This window comes from Sorex araneus, chromosome 3 (assembly GCF_027595985.1).
Source record: "Sorex araneus isolate mSorAra2 chromosome 3, mSorAra2.pri, whole genome shotgun sequence".
Classification (NCBI taxonomy): Eukaryota; Metazoa; Chordata; class Mammalia; order Eulipotyphla; family Soricidae; genus Sorex; species Sorex araneus.
The window spans coordinates 138,726,365-138,746,083 of NC_073304.1; the positions used below are offsets into that span (position 1 = coordinate 138,726,365).

Sequence of the window (19,719 nt, forward strand, 5' to 3'; positions counted from 1 at the left end):
ATCCAGAATATGCATTATGTTTTTTTCTCCAGAGAACCAATGTTCAAATGACTCGACTACATGCCACAGCACATCCTTGACGAGTTCTTTTAGCAAAGACTACTTCTTATCACTTTCTCAGACCTTAGCACCCTGAGAAAACAAATTTCATTCTTCATGAATGGACTGGTGAAGTCTGGAGTCACAAATGTTGGCTATTCTCTTTGACCACGCTGAAGATGTTATATGATTTGTCTTTTGATTTTTTCCTTTGGGGAGGGAGGTGGTGGGTGGGACTACTAGAATAAAAAATATGCTGTAGCCAAGTTGCTATTTCTTATAATACCTTAAAAAAAAAACTTCATTACTTTTAAGACGCAACTTTAGAGTTTTAAAAATGTCAAAATATTTCTGGTATGTATTTTTATCGGAGTCATTGTGTTTTCTGAGTTGATGAAGTCAGACTTTCCTAGGGAGCCTGAAAACCCACTGAGTTTAGTCCTGTGAGGATATTCCAGTCCCTGCTTCTCTGTGGCCTAAGTCCTAAGTGGAACTCACGCAGAGTTCAGGAGAAACACACACAGGCTCCACTCCACTGTCTCTTCAGCTGAACAGAATGAGCACCCCATCAGGCCTTCTGAGTTCTTCTGGGTTTTCTCCTGGTATTCTTTGGATTTTCCCCCCATTAACAGTTTTCCTTATCCCTTTAACCATGGCTAGTAACTTGTCTTTGGTGGGATTTTCTATGTGACAAGCCTGTTTGAGCTGAGTGTTGGGCTTGCCTCCAAAGAGGCAAAGAACTGTTTCATCTTTGTTTCTAATAAGCCTTCAGAGAAATCAGCAGTCAAGGGTAATGTCTTGGTTTGGGGATCTAGATTTACATCTGGGATAAGGGAACTTTATTATTATTATTTACTGAATCACTATGAGATTCAGTTACAAAGCTTTCATGATTCAGTCATAAAATGATTAAACACCCATCCCTCCACCTGTGTACATTTTCTACCACCAATGTCTCCAAGTATCCCTCCCCCCACCCCCACCCACCCCACCCACCCCACCCCCTGAATCTACGGCAAACAATTTTCTTCTCTCTACTTTGGGCATTACGGTTTTCAATACAGATACTGAGAGGCCATCATGTTTGGTCCTTTATTTTCAGCACACATCTCCCATCCCGAGAGATCCCTCCAACCATCACTGACTTAGTGATCTTTCTCTATTCCAATTGCCTTCTCCCCCAGCTCATGAAGCAGGCTTCCAGCCATGGAACAATCTTCCTGGCCCTTGTGTATTAGTCTCAAATAATGTTATTTTATATTCCACAAATGAGTGTAGTCATTCTATGTCTGTCCTTCTCTTTTTGACTCAATTCACTTGGAATGATATTCTCCATATCTATCCACTTATAAGCAACTTTCACGACTTCATCTTTCCTAAGAGCTGTATAGCATTCCACTGTGTAGATGCACCAAAGTTTCTTTAACCAGTCATCTGTTCTCGGGCACTTGGTTGTTTCCAGATTCTAGCTACTGTGAACAGTGCTGCAATGAGTATACAGGTGCAGATGTCATTTCTACTATGCCTTTTTGCACCCCCAGAATATATTCCCAGAAGTGATATTGCTGGGTCATATGGAAGCTCAATTTCTAGTTTTTTGAGGAATGCCCATATTGTTTTCCAGAAAGGCAGGACCAGATGGCATTCCCACTAACAATGAAAGAGAGTTCCTTTCTCCCCACATCTGCGCCAGCACTGTTCTTGTTCTTTTTGATGTGTGCCAGACTCTGTATTTTGAGGTTATATATCATTGTTTTTTTTTAAGCTGTATAACATATTTTTTTAATTCTTTTATTGAATCATCATGTGGAAAGTTACAAAGCTTTCAGGTTTAAGTCTCAGTTATACAATGCTCAAACACCCATCCCTTCACCAGTGCACATATTCCACCACCAAGAATCACGATATACCTCCCCCATTCTATCATTGTTTTTTTGATTTGCATCTCCCTGGTGATTAGTGATGCAGAACATTTTTTCATGTGCCTTTTGGCTATTTGTATTTCTTTTTTGAGGAAGTTTCTGTTCTCCCCATATTTTGATGGTATTGGAGGTTTCTTCTTGTACAGTAATGTTTTTATATCCTGGATATATCTTATCCGATGGGTATTGGGGTAAAAAAATTTTCCCATGCAGTGGGCTCTCTCTCTGTATTCTGGTCACTGTTCATTATGAGGTGCAAAAGCTTCCAAGTATAATGCAGTTTCATTTATTTGTTTCCACTTGCTTGGTCAATGGTGTTTCATCCTTAAAGATGACTTGAGCTTCAATATTACGGGGGGGGGGGGTTCTGTCTACACTTTCCTTCATGTACCTTATGGATTTAAGTCTGATATTAAGGTCTTTAATCCATTTTGATCTGACTTTTGTGCTTGGCATTAGACAGAGTTCTGAGTTCATTCTTTTGCATGTAGCTGTCCAGTTTTCCCAGCACCATTTGCTGAAGAGGCTTTCATTGCTCCACTTTACATTTCTTGCTCCTAAATCAAAGATTAAGTGATCCTGAAAGTCTGTGACAGAATATTCAACTCTGTTCCACTGGTCGGTGGGTCTGTTTCTATTCTAATACCATACTGTTTTAATTATTACTGCTTTGTAGTACAGTTAGAAGTTGAAGAAGGTGATGCTATCCCTCTTCTTTTTCCCAATAATTGCTTTAGCTATTCGTGGGCAGTTTATTGTTCCATATGAATTTCAGGAGTGTTTTGTCTATTTCTTTGAATGACATGGGTATCCTTATAGCTATGGACCACATTGAATCCATATAGTTCTTTGGGGAATAGTCCCATTTTGACAATGTTAACCCTCCCGATCCATGAGCATGGGATGTGTCTCCATTTCTTAGTGTCCTTTTATTTCTTGAAATGGTGTTTTGTAATTTTCTTTACATAGGTCTTTCACCTCTTTAGTTAAGCTGACTCCAAGGTACTTGATTTTCTGAGGCACTATTGTGAACAAGATTGTGTTTTTAATATCTCTTTCTTCTCTTTCATTATTTGTATATTGGAAATCAATAATTAAAGCCATGGACTTCTGATTTTGTAGACTGGCACTTTACTATACAAACCTATTGTTTATAGGAGCTTTTTTGCAGAGTCTTTAGAATTTGTAAATACAGTATGTCATCCACAAACAGTGAACTCTTTCTTTCCTATCTGGATGCCCTTGATATCTTTTTTTTTGCCTAACTGCTATGGCATGAACTTCCAGTACTATATTAAATAGACTCGGCAAGAATGGGCAACCTTATCTTGACCCCGATTTTAGAAGGAAGGCTTTTAGTTTCTCCCCATTGAGAATCATACTTGCTGTGAACTTGTGGTAGATGGCTTTGACTATACTAAGGAAAGCTCCTTCAATTCCCATTTTGCTGAGAGTTTTTATCACGAACGAATGCTGGATCTGTCAAATGCTTTCTCTCCATCTCCATGATTATACGGTTTTTATCTTTTTACTGATATGTTGTATTATGCTGATTGACTCCTGAGTGTTAAACCATCCTTGCATCCCCAGGATGAATTCTACTTTGTCATGGTGTATGATTTTTCTGAAGAGTTGCTGGATTTTGTTTGGTAGGATTTTGATGAGGATCTTTGCATCTGTGTTCATCAGGGATATTGGCCTGTAATTTTTTTCCTTTGTGGTATCTCTGTCCACTTTTGGTACCAGGGCGATATTTGCCTCATAGAAACTGGAAGTGTTTCTGATACATCAATTTCCTGGAAAAGCTTGAAAAGGATTGGGAGTAAGTCTTCTTTAAAGATGTGGAAGAATTCACTAATGAATCCATCTGGGTCAGGACTTTTGTTTTGGGGGAGACTTTTTATTCCCGCTTTAATTTCCTTGATAGTGACAGGTGTGTTCACGTATTCCAAATTCTGTTGGTTCAGCCTTGGGAGATTATAGAAATCTAGGAATTTGGGATAAGGGAACTTTTTCCTTCCTTTACCAAGAACTAATTTTTACAGAAAGCATGACTCTCCTGCAAATTCTCAGGGATTTCGCCACCCTTTCCTCACAACAAAAAGAAGCTTCACCAGTCCTTTTGCTGGTGGCCCTTAAAGGCAATAGATTTCACTTGGGTCTGATAGAGGCAATTTCTGCTCTGCACCTTCCACAAACTGACAAATTGGTTCCCATCACAACACTGGACTCAAGACCCTAAGGAGACTTTGGATGATAATACTCAATCCATACCCTGGGCTCAGCTAACTACCAATGACTCCCCTCAGCCTAGCTTCAGGACCCCCAGTAATCTCTGCTTTTTACTGCTTTGTAAGATCAGCTAAGCCTTTTAAAAGAATAATTTTTCACTTTACCTAATACCTCTTAATGTTACAAGTTTCCAAATAAGCTCACCTAAAATTTTAAGTGATATCTGTCATCACACATTTCTAATTGTTTCTAGTATTTTGTATCTGTGGCGGGGATGGGGATTGGAGGATGGGGTGTCATACCCAGCAGTGCTCAGTGTTCACTTCTATTCTGTACTCAGGGATCACTCCTGGCAGTGCTCCGGAGAGCCTATGCAGTGCTGGGGATAGAACCAGGATTGGCTGCATTCAAGGCAAGTGCTGTACTACATCTCCAGCTCCAGTTGAGTTTTGTTTTTTTTTTTTCTTAAGCCCAGAGAATCTAAGAGAAAACATGGTGACTAAAAGATCTTTTCTGAAATAACTTATTTCATGTTTTAAGAAGATGGAAACAACTGACCCCCCCTACTTCCTAGAAACAATGCCAACTCAAAGAAAACAGTGAAATACTAAAAATAGAAATGCATTCGATTATAAACCTTTGTTTTTTCAAAATCTACCATTCCAGACTCAACTTCTATACTGAAGGAAAAAAAAATTCAGAATTCACTGATTCTGGGTTTCCCCCAAATAAGTCTTTGAAAAAAAGCCTACAGGCGCCAGTGTATCAATGAAGCCATGTGCTTACAAGGTACGAGTAAGAATCCTGGCTGCTCAAAATGGCCACAGCCAGAGAGGGGTGCCAGCCTGTGACAGAACACTCACTGCAGTAGACTAAGCTTCCAGAAAGCAGGGCTTGGTCTCTGATCAGTCTCACTGTAGCAAATCAAACCTCAGCCCATCAATACTCCTAAGTGTCTGCTCAATGAAAGGCGCCACTAAATATCTCATCACTCACTGACACAGTACCAAGGACCCCATCAAAACTGAAGAGGTTGCCTGGCCGAGGAAAATAATGCACACTTGAAGGATCTTAATGTATTTTGGGAAAGAGTTATTTCTTAGTTCTCTGTAGTTTTTACAAATGTTCTCCCTTTGAATCTCCATTCTCTGGTGAAATAGAGAAATGCAACTGACTTCTCAAGAGTAGCTTTCTCACCCAGCCCAATCTTGCCAAATTTGAGTAACACAACTACATACTAAAATAATGTTTTACATATATGAATATATTGCCTATAATCAGTGTTGTTCACTTCTTCTGATCTCCTATCTTTTTGCCTCACCTTTTTTTGGGAGTTGGGGGGTGTATACCTAACAGTGCTCAGGGCTTATTCCTAGCTCTGTGCTCACAAACTAGTCCTGCTGGTGTTAGAGGAACCATAATGTGGTGCCAGGGATCAAGCCTGGGTCGGGCATGTACAAGGCAAACAAATGGCCTGCTGACTGGACTAGCCTGAACTATCTTATCTCTCCAGGCCCTTGCCTCACCTTTCTTAATTTCTTCACGGGTAGTGATTCCAACACAGTGTAAATGGATCAGTAGACTGTTTCTCCTAATCTAGAAATTGAATGACTGGAATGTCCTGCTATTTTGTGTGATATCTGCTGCAGGATTTTCATAGACATCCTTTTTTAATTTCTTTTTGTTTTGAACTGAATTACCACCAGCAATGTTCAGTCAATGTTCATGTATGTGATGACGTACTCAGGGGCTACCAGGGCTACAGTCAGCAATGAGCAGGTGCAGGGCAATAAAGTGCCAGAAACCAAAAAACTATATCCCCCACCCCTGTAAATATTCTTTTATTAGCTTTTTGGGATTTTTTTCTTGATTTGCTATTGAAAAGTTATGTTTCCCTAGAAATTTATTTATGTTTCTGCAAAATTACTGACAAGACATAAAAACCAAAGTCATATGATATAGGGTATTATACCCATCTGGATCTTCACATAGATTTAATCAACACCTATGACACTGTGCCATTTATTTTTATTTTGCACAAATAATTCATAGTAACCAGTTCTCTTTTCAACATCTACAAACCTATAAAAAAATTCCATTTTATGTTATTGATGATGGCTATCTGTGCCCTTTTTCTTTTTATCAATTTTGCTTGCTACTCATCAATACTCATCATCTTTCGTTAAAAAGTTTGGCTTTGCTCAATTTTATTGCCGGTTTCACGAATTCCTTATCATTGTTACTTCTTCCTGACTGGTTTAAATTTATTTTTGCTTCTGTTACATTTGAAGACCGATGCCTACTTGCTAACTAATTTTCATCTTTCCTTTTTTTTTTTTTTTTTTTGCTCTTTGGGTCACACCTGGCGATGCACAGGGGCTACTCCTGGCTCTGCACTCAGGAATTACTCCTGGCGGTGTTCAGGGGACCATATGGGATGCTGGGGATCAAATCCAGGTCGGCCGCGTGCAAGGCAAACACCTACCCACTGTGCTATAGCTCCAGCCCCTTTCCTTCTATTTTAAAGAAGTTATGAACTTATCTCTAAATAACAGTTGCATCTCAAGTTTTAGTGTATAATTTTACCATTCAAAATGTTTTTATTTTCCTTTGGGGGGGTCTACAAGAAACTACTGCGATCATATTTGATCTAATTTCTAACATAAGAGGGCTTTCTATTCCTCTTTCAATTCATATTTCTAGATTAATCAAGTTGGGGTCATGATAGCAGCCCCATGTAATTTCATTTTGATATTTGTTGCAGTTAAGATTGCAGATATGGCCACTATTGAAAAATTTGAAGTCATATACATATAAATGGTATATGGTTATAGTGGTTACAGTGTATTTATTTATAGTCACAGACCACATTCCTAATTTTTACTTTCACTGTCTCTTCAGCTGAAAGTTGTAAATAGCAACAGAGTTGAAAATCGGGTGTGACATCTTGATGTTTTAACTGAACCAACATACCTGTAACATGAATGCTGATATATCTGAACTTTAATCTGAATCTTACTTTGTGTTTTTTCCCACCTGCTCAGGGATTCTTTTGCTCTCCCCCTTGCCCTCATTTTTGGATGTTTGTTTTCCAAGTGTTTCAATCCCCCCCTACTATGAGAGGACACACTGCGTCCATCCTTTAGCAATCACCTTTTAAGAAAGAACAAAAATATGCAGGGGTCACCAGGATCCTTAAAGAGAACTACTGAGTCAACAGGCCGGGAAAGGAAATGATCATGAGTTCAAATCCCCAAGGTTCTAGGCACCCAGTGAACGAGGCAGCTCCGCAACTTGTGCCTGGCAGCCCAGTGTCTGTACACCCCCCGGAATGCACAGCACTTCTGGTTTCAACACAGTGTGGTGTGAGAACTGCACAAAGGGACGTGACCCCCACCACCACTCCCATTCTAGAACAAGCACCACGAGTAAAAAGAAATGCAAAGGCCAGAGCCAGAAAGTATGACTTCTGGCGAGCACAAATGTGAGCACCACAGCCGCTAATTTATGTGCCTCAATGAACAGGGAGAGTTCCAGTAAGCATGGTGCAAGCCCCGAAATCAAAGGAGTGCAAAGCTCAGTGAGCACTAAGGCCACATGTGAAAGCACTGTAGACTCACGTGAGCACCACGGCTCAGGAAGAGGAGGTCACAGCAAAGCATGTGCACCATCTGCCAAAGCAACATAATCATCGCCCACCATGGTAAGAGAGAGGGAATAATAAAACCCACAACTTTATCCACCCCACTAATTTCATGGTCCCTTTACTGCAGATATCACTATTTTGGTGTGTTTAATCTTTTTCACCTCTCTTCTTCACTGAAAAACATTCTTTTGCATTGTCCAGATGCCCAAATTGCTTCTTTCTTTATTCTTCGTGGCTTGTGGTCTGTGTATCTCTTTCCATTTGACATTACTTTCTCTCCAAGAACATCCTTTAGAACGTCTCCAAGAATTGCCTTTAGTGAGTATCTGTCAGTAATTAATTAACTATCTTGGTTTTTACTGGTTCTAAAAGTTATCTTCGCTTCTCTCACTCTTGATTTTTTTTCCTTTTGGATGCTGAATCACTACACTTTCCTCATACGGGCTTTTATAGTGACAGTTATTTTGTTTGGGTATATCATCCCTTCTATAAAATTCTGTATATATGAACTCACTCCAAAAATCCCAATTAGCCACACTCTAAAAATCAAGTCTTCTTGAGTCTTAATTTACAAATTTGATCTTGCAAATTCATCCATCTGGCTGAATCTGTACATTTTTTTTCTGCTCTATCTTCCAGTTCATCTAGTCTCTGCAATTGTGTCTAATCTGCTGCCACTCCCTTCTTTGAAAGCTCTTCCTCAGGTCTCTGAAATTCCATTTCTAGGAACAGGTTCCAATGAAAATGGGGCAAGTGGTCACACCCAAGTCAGGAACAAGACTTCCTAATTTATAATATAGTGCAATTTCAGTGATAATGAAAGCCCAAATTAGAAACTATCCAAGTACCTGTGCAGAGTAAAATGGATGAACTGTGATATGTGCGATCTGTACATGTTCAAGAACTAGACGAGACTGACAAGGAATTGGGCCAACGGCATTGAAGAATCACACCCACTTAACACCGAATGCAAGAACCAAGGGCCTATGCCATCTGATCCCACTGACAGGCCCAAGTATATAGTATAAATAAGAGCCACTGGTCCCCTTGGAACGGGTTGCAACTGGAGTCAGCACACCAAGAGCTGGGGGCTGGGAGGGGGAGAGAAGTAATCTCCTTCTTGACCTGTTCCTTTCAGACAGTAGCAGGTTTGAGGAAGTCCACTGACTCTAAACTCCTGAATGCAATTTTCTGTAGATTTAAGTACTTTTGCAAAGAGTCAAAAATATATGCATGCCAACTTTGAGAGGGAAAACAACCTCACCGCTCTTCATGCCTAGAGAGTTGGTCCCAGCACTTTCACTCCTGCCCTCTCCCGGCCCTTTCATCCATGAGATGTTGCTCCTACCAAGGAGAGGGAATTGGCTGGAGCCAGAGCAGCCTCCAGCTTCCTGACCCTCACCATATGAGGCCACATCCACTGCTGGCTTCCTCATTCATTTTTAAAAGCTGCACAGAACACTACTTAGGAGCTTCCAACTTAAAAGGGATAATGTCTCAAGAAGGAAAAAGAAGTAGCTGGGATTTGCAGTCATGGCTAAAGGGGGCCTTTAAAACATCCCTGGACACATCACAAACAATATTCTTGACTAGGGGTGTCAATAATGTAACTATTTTGCTTTGGTTTTATTTTGGGGGTCACAACTGGCAGTGCTCAGGGACTACTCCCAGCTCTGTGCTCAGGCTACCGTGTGGTGCCTGGGACCCAACCCAGGCCTCCGTGTTAAAGCAGGCACTCAGCACACTGAGCTCTCTCTCTGGATCAATAATGCTTGTCAGCACTGGCTCCTTCTTCCTTCACAATCACTGTGATTGTAATGAAATTCTGGGTGGAAAAAAAAAAGATGTTCTTCTTACTACTATAGGCATCTAGAACGGACAAAAAAATAAAATTGTATTCAACGAAAATAAATCTACATCAAATTTCTATTCAGAAGAAGTCTTAATTGACAAGAAAATAGGTTTCTGATACAATGAAGTTGCACATTTTAAACACTGAACGAGAAGTTCAAAAAGCCCCACCACCTGGGCGTGAAGCCAAGAGAGGCTCTGCACCCTCCTTGGTCTGGTTACCCACCAGAAAGAACTATGAATCTAGGACTTACTTTCCAGTGCTCTGTAAAAGCATAGGTAGGGAGTGGGGGAAACAAAGGAGAGGACTGGGCTGCAAGGCCTTTGACCAGCCCTTTCGCTGCCTCCATCTCCCTCCACCTCCCCTAACTTCCCGGTGCAAGTCCTCCAAGCACAAAGAAAACCACCTCAGGAAGCTAATCTTATCAACTCCTCTCCCTCAATTTTGACCAAGTCTGACTAAAAGAGAATGGAATGCCTACTCTAAGCAAAAGAATTTCCCTCCTAAAAATAAGGCACACGCTTGCTTCCTAGATACAAAACCCACCTCTTTTCAGAGGGAGCAGGCACACTGTGCAACCAAAAATAACACTTTGTTGCCTGAGTGTCACCACCACTTGCCAATTATTCTGCAAGCCCCACCTAACTCAGGTTCATCGGCTCTACAAGGGAAATGAAAGTTACTCACCACCTGCCACCTGGCTCCAGAACCAGTGAAGAACCCAGGAAAAAGCCAGGCAGGGTGAGGTATAGCCGGATGATGTCTGTGGAGACAGCTCTGAGATGGGCAGACCCAGCCCCGGAAAGCCCAGTACCCACGCCTCCAGGCACCTGGCATCTGCGGGCAGAGCTGTGACCGTCTGCAATGACAGTACCCCTCCACCGACACGGCTGTTCTTTTCCCAACTGGAGGGAGCACTCCTGGCAGGGCTTGGAAGAACACACGGATGCCAGGGATCGAACCCCCGCTCAGTCACACGCAAGACAAGTGCCCTATCTGAAGTATTATGACTCCGGCCCTGGAATATGTTTTGTGTGTTGACAGTAGTCCCTAGGAATCCAGACTGGTTGAGGCTAAGTAAGAAAATATTCCTAGAACACAAGCACCAGAAAATCATCTCCTGTGGTCCAGCAAAAACAGACCAGTAATCATGCCAACCTCTGCTCTGGACATTGGGGACACTTGGGGCAAACCAACCAGACATAGGCCTCCACTAGTGGGCGTGCAACCCAGTGAGAGACGCCAAAGTCATTCGCCCCAAGGCATGGCAGGCAGTGTTGATGAAGAGAGAGGCATGCAAAGAGGCAGCCAAGGAGTCGGGAGAGGGGCACAGCAGGCGCAGGCGCTCTACACTCAGCAATCAGGGGCAAACACTTCACAGATCTGAAGATGCTGGAGGAGTGAACCGCGGTGGCCACCTAGTAAGAAACACGCCACAAAAAGTCAGTATCACAGGTAAAGGCCCTCCAGCAGAAATATCTCTGAGAAAAAGGGGAGGCCCAGGTGCCCGGTGCAGATGACAAGGGGGCAGCAGGACTGAAGTCCAAGGAGAGCAGGGACCATGGACCACTATAGTGGAGCTTCTTGAAGGAGTCACAGGATCTGCTCCAGGAACAGACTGGAAGGACTTCAGGAGAGAACATTCCGGAGCTAGTGTACTAAGCCAGGAAAATACCCTTTTTGGGGGGCTTAGGGGTGGGGTCTGGACCAGGGTGGCACCACATCTGTAAGAATGGGTTAATTCTGGCTCTACTGTGAAGTGTAAGCTGATGGCATTTTCTGGTGTACAGGATCCAAGCAAAAGGCCAGTTGCCTGGGATAAACCAAAGCCTATAACCTGAAAGATGGAGCCACCTGGAATTTTCTGTTCACATGAGGGGGAAACTGAGCCTCAGGAAGAAAGGTCAAGTCCAATGTCAAACCACTGATTTCTGGAATTAACCCCCACCCCCACCCCACCCCTGGCTCTTCCCGAAGACCAGGCTCTAGCTAAGGGTGGGAACACACTCCCATACTCCTCACTTTCGGATAATGAATGGACAGGTCCCCAGGGCCCATCAAGCATCTAACATTGATTAGGGTGAGAACCGGTGTGCAGGCCGTACCCAGAGAGGGCAACCACAGTCCTTGGTTTCCATGGAAAATAACAGACCTGGTGTGCCCAGAAATCCTAGTTTCCCCCCAAAGGAACTCCTAAATCTAGAAGGTAAAGAAAACATGGTTTGTAAAGTCATTCAGTAGTTTACTAATGTGGCGTTGGCAAGAAAAGTCTCATGGGCAGCTCAAGTTCAAGCCATGCAGGGCACCAACTGGGAACCAGTCTCAAGGCAGTCCGAGGCTGACCTTGTATACTCACACCTCAACCAGGATTAGCGTATGGAATTTAAAGTTGGGGCTTCGGAGAGTCATTTCTTCCAACTTTTGAGTCAGCAGAGGGTATTTATTGTGACTATAAATAGCTGATAACTTCCGGTACACTCTTAACAGCCCTCTTCTCTGACCCCGAGAAAGTAAAAAAGCCTCCTATCAGTCAAGGATTTTTTGTTAAGTGTAGGTTGGTTATTCACAAAGACCACACAAGCACCACCACAAATGCCAAAATCCTACCCAAATACTCTCCTGTGAGCTTTCCAAAGTTCCATGGAGTATCACAGTATCCAGCAAACAAGTGACTGCTCAAGTTTGACAATGCCAGCTATCTGAACACAAACAGGTCAGTCAAAATAGGCCAACTGAGAAATGACCAAACTTTATGAGCTGCCATTGTTACCCACTGCTAGACAGTTTCGCAGTGTGATTCTTGGGGTTTTTAAACACCGTGTCTGCTTCCAGACATGGGAACGAGGTTGTGTGCTTCAGGAGGCACAACAGAATTTGTCTACTAAAGAAGACAGCCTCCTAAAAACTTTCAGATTTAAAGTTCTGTGATGCTATATGGCCCTCACTGCCCAGACTCTCCTACTACGAATTAGATATTTACTTTGCCTACCAGTGACATGCTTTCTGCCTAATACCTATTTGCCATGTTTGCTATGTCTGACCATTTTGGTCATTTTGGTGCCATCAGCTCTAAGTCTCTCCAGGGCAGGGCCTGCCCTCCACCCAGACACCCCTGTATCCAGATATGTGATTTATAATGTGCACAAAGAGCTGGAGATAAATGCTTTCCAAACATAATTACTTTAATAGACTGAAGTGCAAGATATGCTATCAGTTTAGTTTTGACTATGGAATTGATAATTTCAGATGGTTCAACTTAACTTTTTTTTTCTTTTTGGGATACACTGATGATTTTCAGAGGTTACTCCTGGCTCTGCACTTGGGAATTACAATTGGCGGTGCTTAAGGGACCTTATGGAATGCTGGGGATTGAAACCGGGTCAGCCATGTACATGGCAAACACCCTAACCACTGTACTATTGCTCCAGCCCCCTCAACTTAATATTTCTAAGTATTTCAGAGAGACATGATGTTTAGAGAATACCAGTTACTAAAGACCAATACAGTCCAATAGAAATCCCCACTCAAAGCTCCACTGACCAACACATGGCTCTGGAGCACTTAAAAGTATTCCTAGTACTGTGACAAAGAAACTTGAATTTTAAATTTTATTTCAATTATTTTTTAAAAGTTCAAATAGTGTTGACAGATCTTATTCTGCTGAATATCTTGAGAGCACAAGTACAAGTCTTTTGTCCTGATAATCTTTTCAAAGAATTTTGTGTAGTTAACTGCCTTGGAAGATTGTATAGTATTTCCTGCCAGAGCAGAAATTTGCTTTTTTATGCAGGATAATAAACATTATGTGTGCCATCAAGGCACACAAGGCCTGTGGCCCACTACTAAAGGCTGGACTTCTTTGGGGCTTCTCAACAGAAGACCACCACTTCCACATTTAAGTTGGTATATTTCATTTCCATTTCACTAGAGAGTCTCAAGGATTTGATGTGATCATTCAACTGTGACTGTTCATTGTGCTGTAAGTAATAAGGTTTTATTTGTATTATTGACTCTGGAAAAAAAAAAGTTCAAATAGTTCCATGGCCTAAGTGCAGGATAACATAGATCTTTGGAGTTTTGTCTGTTGTTCTTTATTTTCTTGGTTTTGGAACAACACCTGGAAGTGCTTAGGGCTTACTCCTGGCTTTGTGCTCAAGGATCACTCCACGAGATCATATATGATGCCAGGGAATGAACCTGGATCAGCTGCATGCAAGGCAAGTGCCTTAGGATCCTGACCAACACAGATCTTGACAAATTCTTTAGATAAGAACTAGGTCTTGGGACTGGCGAAATAGCACAGCAGGCAGGGCATTTGCCTTGCATGCAGCCGACCCGGGTTCGATTCCCAGCGTCCCATATGGTCCCCTGAGCACCTCCAGGGGATAATTCTTGAGTGCAGAGCCAGGAGTAACCCCTGTGCATCACCAGGTGTGACCCAAAAATAAAAAAAAAAGAAAGAACTAGGTCTTATGGATAGCATTTGAGAACCGCCACATACACAGGGCATGCTTCATAAAAAATTAAAAGCGCCTTCCTGCATTGCTACTTTTTCAACTAATTCCCCAACTGCCGTTCCAACTGAAGTTCTTAATTTCCACCTTCCAGTGCTGAGTACCCCTTTAGGTAACTACTGCCCCAGCAGGTGAACATTCAGAAGGTTGCTGCTGGGTAACAAAAGCTGGCCTAACACAACCTGACCTGCTGGCCTTCAAGTTCTAATAAATCTGAACGGGAATAACCATCGCTACTCTATGGGCCAGGGGTCGCAACAGCTGTATCTTGCTGTAATTCACTACCCTACAGCAAGGCCTATACACATGTCAAAGTTGTGGGAACTGAGTCTGAACAATAAACCTTAAAAACTAAGCTGAGTTCAGCTACAGTTGTCCAATGAGATAAACAGAAAAATAATGACAGTATTTTCACAGGAGTAGTCTTACCTCATTGAGTCAACAATTGGGATTATGGGACCGGCTTTAAGTATCTCAGGTATAGGCGTTACCGCTGGATAGTACAGTCTCTATGTTCATCACTGTATCACTGTCATCCCGTTGCTCATCAATTTTCTCGAGTGGGCACCAGTAACGTCTCCATTGTGAGACTCATTACTGTTTTTGAGTAGTAAACCACGGGTAGCTTGCCAGGCTCTGCCGTATGGGCGGCATACTCTCGGTAGCTTGCCAGGCTCTCCTCTAGGGGCGGACGAATCAAACCCGGGTCGGCCACACGCAAGGCAAACACCCTACCTGCTGTGCTATCGTTCCAGCCCCTCTATGTTCATAACTGATTTTTTTTATTCTACTAAACCAAGATTTTAACCAAGAAAAATAAAAGAATTTTTTTAAAGAACTGTTGATTCCCTGACTGTGGTGATTCCCCTTCTTGGTTCAAACTCTCAGGAATAAAGGAACAAGTGAGAAGAGTCTGGGGTGACAGTTTAAAAAGGTGCCCTTACTACAGAATAAACCAATATTCCAATTAAATCATTTGCATTCAATCACTTAAACAACTTGGTGCTGTGTAATTATGCAGCCTGTTGACTTAGGGCTCATTTCAGCAAAGAGCATAATTGCTCGAATGTGACTCAATGATTCAAGATTTATTTAAAACTCTTCCATCACCGAAAAATATTCCTGCACCAACGAACCACTTTAACGCATTATCTTTAGAGATGTTCAGGGCCTGATTCCTAACTGGAAAAAGAAAGGGAAAACAGAGTTTTGTTATAGCACTGTGTCTTGTTATAGGTCTTACCATGGGATGCTCTCTACTTCCCACCCCCTGAGACTCCTTTTCTTGTCCCCTCCCCAATACAGTCCTCGAGGTATCAATGGGCCCAGAAACTCTGCCAGGCCAGTCAGATTTGCACCTTTCCTCTTGTACAGGAGAGAAGGATATAGTAGCTCCAGGGCCTCAGGACCGGAAGCATCTTTCTGGAAAGGAAATGGCTGGCTGGCCAGAGTGGGCTGACCTTTAGAAAGTTCGTAGAAGAATGAAGACGTCATCACTAGCAAGTAGCATAGCATTATGCTACAGATGACCAAGATTTATGTGCTGCTAGAGAAGGGGACATTACAAAACCTGAACACAGACATACAACATAAGGAAGAAGGCACAGGATGGAAACGAATCTATGCTCTGGCCCGCAGAAGGTTGGTGTCCAGCTGGCAGCTGTCCTCCTGGGAATGTGGGACAGGGACAGCAGCTGGATCTGCAGCTTCTTGGTGGTTTGGGCCCCTCGATTCCAGAAAGTGCTATCTGATGTGCCCCACTCTACGTTCTGGCATGCTGGGCAAAGAGAGCAGGGGTGTTAGCTGCTCAGAGCTTTCAAAGTTTCATTTCCTTGGCTCTTCCCAGTCTCTGCTGACCTCTGACCTCAGGAGTTATTGCCAAACCGCTTTCTGTTTGCACAAGATCCTAGTTTTCTCCAGCACTTGTCCAGCGGCTGCCTGGACCCTACTGTGAGTGGGTGGTACTATCTCCAGGTTACAGATAAGGAAACCCGGGTTCAGGAGGATAAGGAACCTGCGCAAAGGGTTTCTACGCGTGGCATGGGGGTGGAATCCCGACCTGGAACTTTGAAGAGCCGTGCCAGTGTCTGCAAGCGGCAGCAGCAGGCAGCCAGGCGCCAGCTCTCCCTTCCCTGCATGCCAGAAGGCCCCAGAAAACTCATCTGAACAGTAACAGCCGACACTTGTTGACTGCTTGTAGGTGCTGGGTCTTCGAAAATTTTCTCCTTAGTGAAAGTGCTCTGTAGATTTTTTCCGGCGGGAAGGAGGCCACCCCAGCCCGTGGGACAGCTGGCGCTGGGAGTTCTCCACCCCCACTCCTTAACCATTATCCCACGCGGGGCACAATTTATGACCTGGGCTCTGCAGACGGGTGCCGGAAGTTTTCCGGACACCCCCTTGAAGTGCGGAGCGCTGGTGGGGGTGGCCGGGCGGCCGCAGGCCGGGTGCCAGCGCGCTTGGCCGGCCGAGCCGGAGGTGCCCATTTCCGTCCCGGCCTGGCATCGCCGGCCCATTCATCGCGGCGCGGGCGGGGCGGCCAAAGCCCGGGCCCGAGCCCCGCGCCCCGCGCCCCGCACCGCGCTCCCGGGCGCGTCGGGCCCCGCGAACCCGCCCCCGGCCCCGCCGCCAGGGGGAGCAGGGAGCTGCGTCCCGCAACTCCGGGAAGTTGCCACCGCGGCGCCCCCGTGCCCGCCCGCCGCCCGCCGTCGGGGGCCGTCCGAGCTCGGGCTGCGGCGGCGGCGGGCGGCTCGGCCGGCCGCGGGCCCCCATTCAAAGCCGCCCGCCCGCCCACCCCCGCCGGCCTCCGTCGCCTTCCGCCCCCCGCCCGCCCCCCGCAGCCCGGACTCCTGCCCGGCAACGTCATCCGGCCGCTTCCCGAAACTTAACCCCTTCCTCCGCCAGCTGTGCGCCGCCCCGCCCGCCGCCAACTTTCTTCGCCCAACTTCGGAGCGCGCGGGCCGGCCCGACGGCCCGGCCGGGAGGGGCGGAGGGAGGGGTTGCCACGTCGCGCCGCTCGGCGGCCGCCGCTCCCCGCCGGCGGCCAGGGGCGTGGGGGTCGGCGGCGCGGGGCGCGCCCCGCCGACGGCCCCGCACGGGGTTCGGCCCGGCACACGCCCCCGGGCCCCGACGCGGCCCCGACGGCCCCCGGCCGCAGCGACAGCGGGCGGCGCCGCCGGGGGAGGGGCGGCCAAGGAGACGTGTCACTCGCGGCGCGGCCGCTCCGGCCCCGGCGCCCCGACGGCCCGGCCGGCGCCCGCCGCCGCCGCCGCTGCCGCCGCGGGGCCCGGCCAAGTTTCTTACCTGCAGCCCGAGACGCGGGAGGGAGAGCGGGAGGGCAGGAGCCGCAGCCGCCGCTACCACGGAACCGGGAGGGAGGAACCCGCCGAGCCTCCAACGAGAAGCCGCCCGAGCAGCTGCAAGCGCCGCGACCCCGACGCCGCCCGCCCCGTCCGCCGCCCGCTCCGGCCGCTCGCTAGCTGCGTGCGCGCGTGTGGAGTCGTGGCACTTTCTGCCTCGGAGCTGGCGAACGGCCCCCTCCGCCGGGATCGCCGCCTCCAGCCTTCCCCACCCGGCCAGCCATTCATCGAGGCGTCTCTTCCGATTGGCCGGCCATCCGTCACTCCGCGGGCCGCGGGCCAGTCAGAGCGCGGGCGGCCGAGTCGCGGCGGCGACCATTGGACGAAGAGGAGGGTCTCCTCCTGGCCAATGGGAGAGGGGAGGAGCCGCAGGGCCCGTGGGGGCGGGGCCGGAGAGGGGCGGGGTCGCGCGGCGCGGCGAGCGGCCCTGCGCGGGGGTGGGGCGGGGCCGGAACGCCCAACCAAACGGGGAGAGGGGCGCCAGCCGGCCCCGCCTACTCGGCCCCGCGCCGTAGCTCGCCTCGGCCCGCTCGGGGCCCACTCCGCTCAGGCAGGTCGAGGAGGGTTCGAATCCCGGCCGTACGGGGCCTGCGTCTGCGGACCCCGCCGGGCTGAGGTAGCGGTGGGTGGCACCCTGAGCAACCCCGAACGGCCTGGAGAAATGCTTTATTTAAACCCAGCTAACACGCGCCCCCCACCCCCACCCGCAGCAAAAGCAGTACCCCCTCTTGGCAGAGATGTGAGGACAAGTTCTGCTGGCCTCCTGGGGCTTAGCTTGGAGAAGGCAAGGCCCTATCTTCAAAGAGATTGCAGTCATCCCCAGAAACAATATAGTTAAGTTGAGAGAGGAAATGGGATGGAAAGGCCAGAGGGTGCAAAAGGAATTGAAAGTGGAAAGTCATTGCACCCATTTTGGGGCAGGTACAATTGAGGCATAATTTGCTTTACTAGCCCAAACCACAGCTGGCAAGGCAATAATTACAATTCACTTTATGGCATTTCACTAAGTGCAATGAGATGGATGGGAAGGCCTGATCCAAGAAAACTCAACTGTTTTCTAAAAACTTAACCGAATGGTACTTCATTCCATAGCATTCCCCCCATGTAATGGTCTATCATTTTCTCTCTGATAACCAAACAAGTCTTCCAATTAAGATAGATTTAGGCCTGGTTTTTAACCATTATATCACTGTCTTATAGAGCTAAGTCTTTGAACTTGAGCCAAAGTCAGCTTCTTAGAAAATTAAAGTTTCTGAGCGACCAAGAGACTTGCTGCAGACTAACTTGCTTGCCTTGCTCCACCACCCCCTCGTCCCTGGTCTGGTGCTTGCAGGATCCTCTTCCTAATATCTATTTCTTGGATCACACAGCCATGCCTTCTGTTACTCATACTGTGTAAATCTCTAGAAGGGTGTGGAAATTCTAAGCTATCCTGAGAAAATAAAGTTGAAATTAAACCATTCCTATTTTTTAATCTCAGCAATTCCTTACCATATTAATGATTAATCAATAGGAATTAACCCGAGTTAGCTTTCAACACTCAGTCTTTTTCCAGTGATGAGTCCTGGCTTGAAAGAAAAATAAGGAATCCTACTAGTTATAATCGACCTTGAGTAAGCTAGTTTACCTCTCCGAATATAAGTGACTCCTCTGGGCTAATAATTAGACCCCAAAAGGAGGGTCTACACTTTCTTAGGAGAATTCAAACCCTGTTTGGGTCTTAGGGAAGAAATTTAATTCATTCAGTCACTCATTCACTTGTGTTTATTAAGTGCCTGGAATTCACTATCAACCTGAACACAGCCTAGAGTGCTAAACAGATCAAGCAAGGACCCAGTTGTGGTGAGACCCTTCCTTGATCCTGTTCCCTGTTTGTTGTGGTTTTCCCAGAGAAACAGATCCCTAAAGGAGGGTTTGGCTTCATGTAATTCATATGGGATGCAATCAAAGAAATCATTGGTAGAGAGTGAGGATGGGATGGAATAGGATGAAGAGGAGCTGCGGTAGTGAGCAAGCGGTAGCTGCTGGAGGCACCAGGGCCAGCTTCGCTGGGCCAGCTAGGGTCACATCCCCAAGGTGACCGACCCATCCTGGGGACAAGAAAATGGGTTGTCTACTCACTGGCGGTCCTCTTAGTTGAAGACTTCTTTTGGGGAGC

General features: G+C 46.0%; 1 protein-coding gene across 5 annotated transcripts in view; it reads right to left on the reverse strand.

The window, feature by feature from the left end:
- The window catches only part of RRBP1 (ribosome binding protein 1), a 55,279-nt gene extending 37,518 nt beyond the window's left edge, over window positions 1–17,761 (reverse strand). For all 5 annotated transcript variants that reach the window (XM_055132819.1, XM_055132818.1, XM_055132817.1 and 2 more), the window contains exon 1: window positions 17,506–17,761. The gene's annotated coding sequence lies outside the window, so the exon portion shown is untranslated. The remainder of the gene's footprint in view (window positions 1–17,505) is intronic.
- Between the last annotated feature and the right edge of the window lie 1,958 nt (window positions 17,762–19,719).